The sequence below is a fragment of the Capsicum annuum genome, chromosome 7 (assembly GCF_002878395.1).
Source record: "Capsicum annuum cultivar UCD-10X-F1 chromosome 7, UCD10Xv1.1, whole genome shotgun sequence".
NCBI lineage: Eukaryota > Viridiplantae > Streptophyta > Magnoliopsida > Solanales > Solanaceae > Capsicum > Capsicum annuum.
In genome coordinates, this window is record NC_061117.1 from 181,519,038 (window position 1) to 181,523,724 (window position 4,687).

The window sequence follows — 4,687 nt, forward strand, 5'->3', positions numbered from 1 at the left end:
AAATATTATGTAGTCTTTTCTTTTAGAATAATTTTTCTTTATTCAATCTTGTTTTTTTCTTTACATACATATACTTATATACTTTTGTTTACATATATTTTTACAACAACATATGTATCAATATTATTTTAATACATATTTTATATCTATATATATTTGATTTTCTTTTCTTTGTTCCTTTTGTTACTTAGGCAAACTTAGGCCATTAATATTCAACCAATAAATTAAATTAATAAATTAATTTACACACTTTGACATCATAAACATTCTAATCTTTTTTGTTCAAGAGAATCTTTACTTTTTTCGTAAATTTTAATCAAATAAAGAATATTATTTGTAAATACTTTTTCTTTTCATGGCATATCAAGATACATTTTTTTTCATACATCACAAAATAATTTTTATTTTTCACATGTAATTTATACATTTTATACATATCCTTTACATGTTCTCATAACAATGGACTTTGTCTATATACTTAATAAAGATATACCTTTACATAGTTTTAAATATTCGTATTTCTCAAAAGAATTAATTTATACTTGATATACATACACCTTTTACATCATTTTAACTATACCTCCTCCCTCTTTGATAAATTTAGTCTAGTCGGGTACCACATTTATAGATCCTGAAGGGTGCCTAACCCCTTCCCTTTGGGATAATCTGAACCCTTACCTAGAATCTCAATTGGTTTTTCATAGACTAAAACATCAATCAATGTGTTAATAAATAAACAGGTTTCCTTATTTTCCTTAAAAATTATGTGGCGACTCTGTACAAAAATTTTAATTCATTTAGAGTCTATACTTCATGTTTTGTTTAACCTTGGAAAAAATAGGGCATGACAGGTGGGAATATTCTTATCAGACTGCAGATAAACGTTGAAAAGCACTTTTTGTTGTGAATTTGTATAATACATCAAATGGTGATGATACTTTGTATATGGACTCAGGTTCTAATAGTCACATGATAAACAACTTAGGTACTCTATTTGATCTTAAATACTATAAATATTTTGATAAGATCATTATTAGTAATGAATCTCAATTAGATATCACACATATTAGCAATAAATTTAGATCATGGTTGAAATCAAAAGGTTTTTGTAGTACCTAAGATTGCTAAAAAATTTTCTCTCAAATAGTAAAATTGCAAAAAATAATTCCTGCACTCTTGAATTTAATGAAATTGATTTTGTTGTAAAAAAAATAAGAAGACAAAGACAGTACTGGCCAATAGATCTAAAAGAGATGAACTATACGTCTTAGAAGAATACAATCTTTGTGCATTGAATGCCACACAAGACTAAAAGACCTCAAACATTATTCGTCATAATAGATTAGGACATCCTAATTTGAAGACTTTAAAGATTTTAAGTAGTAATAGTTGCATTAATGTTAGTAGTTAGGTTAAAATGCATATTGTCTGTTCTAGTTTAAGATGGGTAAAGATTGTAAACTGTTATTTGGCTTGAGGAATAAAATTAAGAAAGAACCTTTATTAAAAATTCACTGTAATCTTTAGGGTCATGCACTTGTTTATCTACTCAACACATGAGATATTTTGTAGTGTTTGTAGATGATGATACAAGATACACATGGCTTCATCCATTGAAAAAGAAATCTAAATTTTTTTTATGTATTCTCAAGTTTCAGAAAATCGTAGAAAGACAATTCTCTAGAGTTATTAAGATATTTCAATGTAATGGAGATGGTGAGTTTATCAAAACAGAATTCATTAAGCATCTAGAAATTTTTGGTATTGTCAGACACATCACTTGTACTAATACACCTAAATAAAATAAAAATTTTAAACGAATATATAGACACATTGTTGATACTGGATTATCGATGCTACTTCATGCTAACCTACCTCTCTTTCTATGGATAGTGTCCTTCTTAATTGTTGTGTTCCTTATTAATAGACTGACTTCCTAAGTACTAAAAATAATAACTCCTTTTGTCAAGTTGTATGGTGCATAACCTGGCTATAACAGCTTGGATATTGATATATTCCATACATTAAGAGTGATACCAAGTTCAGCTCAAAGACTTATCCATGTGTTTTATAGAATATAACAGTCTACATAAACGATATAGATGTTATTAACCTCTAACAAGGAGAGTCTATCTGTCAAGGCATGACATTTTTTATGAGTGTACATTACCTTATGTAAAACTAGTACAGTTTCGAGCTAAAGATGATGTCTCATCTCACCTAGCTACCTTTGTTGACTTTTTTACTAACTTGAAGGCATAAGATTCTGATAAAGTCACTCCAATAGATGTTTTGCCAGTTGTGGTAAATCAAGCTACTCAACTAATTATTATAGATCAAGTTACTCATATAGTTGATCAACCAGTACTCATTGAGCCTATATTACAAATATTGCTAACTAAACAACACCAACTTAACCTGTTTTAGCCATCTTGTAGATGATGATAGTGATTCTAGTTTCATATTTTTAGTTGAGTCTTCTGAAATGCTTGATATATCAAATGCTGTAGAAATATGAATTATTTCTGAGCCACTTAGCATGCCATAGTCTTCACTATTCTCAATGTCTAATCCATAAAGAATAAAACTGGATGTTGATCCGTCAAGATGGTTAAATATTACGAACTAACAATAAGAAATAGTTTTAATACCTACAGAAGATAGTGCAGCTCAGACATCACTAGAACCAAAGAGGCATCACATGATCACTAGATTCAAGGCAAAATTAGCAGTTTACCTCACCTGTCTTTCTTGCAAGCAAAAGCAATTCTAAACATGGATAAGCTCAAAATACCAAACCTTGGAATTAAAAAATTTTAAAATGGAACTTTTGATTAAAAGGGAAGGTAATTTTAGAGAAGCAGTACAATTATTTAAAGAAAATAAGTACAAGCATATGGACGTGCAGTAGCATGGATTAACTAGGTAAATACAATAAAGCAAAAACAATAAGCAAGGAAAAAAGGGATCTAGGGCTTTTAATACAAATAACAGAAAATAATGTATGGTATAAAAGGAAGATACAATCATCATTCACAATCAAAGAGCGACAACTCAGCAATAAAAAACATCGCAACAATAAAGAAAAATCTAAAGTCACTTGGAAATGTTACATACCTGATAAGATTAAAGATGGAGTCAAATTTTGTCCTGCTTAGACATTGATATTAGTCCATTGAGCTCAACTTGCCAAGGATCTAAAATTTGGATAAAGTTAACAATTAAAATCAAGGTCTCTTGAATCTAATGAAAGAGGATCAACACTTATGTTGGTCGTTTGAACTCAAATCGATGAGTAGAATAGTTGAATAAATCTTCAGTTGGGATTTATTTCATGGCATTAGTGAGACATTGTAAATGCCTTTTGTTAAATACATCCAAAACTCTACTATTTGTCCTTAATTCTTGTTGTTTCTTACAAATTAAGATGAGAATCAACTTCATTTTTCATGGGTTACTCCAATTTGTGCTTGAGCTTAAAAAGACAATCGATCAATATTAAGCAAACGAAGAGTTGCCACGATTTTTTTGTTTTTAGTTTCTAGATAGATTTGTTTGCTTTTCTTTTTCTTATTTTGTATCTAGGACTATCAGGTTTGGTCTATGGCTGATTTGGGCCTCAGCTATGTATTCTTTTTCTTTTTATACCTAATAAATTAGCCATTGGCTATTTTTGATTAGACTATTAAAAAAATGTCAAAAAATGCATTTCAACATGGCCTCTTACAGGAAGAAGTATACATGAGTCAACCTCCATAATTCATTAACCCCAGGTATCCAACTCATGTTCATTTGTTAAAAAAGGCATTGTATGGTCTTAAAACCACCTAGAGCCTGGTTTGATAGATTCAGTATGTATTTGCTTCACCTTAGTTTTACTTATAGTAAGGCAGGTCCCTCTTTGTTACTTAACATGGAAATAGAGGGACTATCTTATTATTACTATATGTGGATGATATAGTTATCACATGAAGTGATCAAAAATATGTCTCAGGGGTGGTTACTAAACTTGGGAGAGAATTCTCCATGAAAGATCTTAGTCCTCTTCATTTTTTTTAGGAATTGAGGTCAAGTACGAGTCAGGGGAAGTATGCTACTAAGTTTCCAAATAAGATTGATATGACTCAGGCAATAGCAATAAATACACCTCTTGCATAAAAACGTGGCTTACCTATTGGAAGCCCTACTGATACATCTATGTATAGAAGAATTGTGAGAAGTCTTATGTATTTAACACTCATAAGGCCTGACATCACACATACAGTAAATCTAGCAAGTCAATTCATATAGATTCCAAATAGTAAACATCTTCAAGGTGCTAAAATGATCCTCGGGTATATTATATCATGGACTCATAATTATCTCACAATCATTATGTAGGTTATATGGCTACTCAAATGCTGACTAGAGAGGTTGCACTACAATTAGAAGGTCAACTACAAGTTACAATATCTATTTAGGTACAAATTGTATCTCTTGGACCTCTAAGAAATAGCTCAATATAGTAAGGTCCAGTGTTAAAGCTGAATATAGAGCCTTAGTTTCTAGTACAGCTGACATAACATGGATCATTTCCCTTCTTCGTGATATTGGAGTATATCGCAAGCCAATACTTATACTATATTATGACAATTTAAGTGCCTTATACTTGACAGTTAATCCAGTAATGAATGCCAGAACAAAGTAT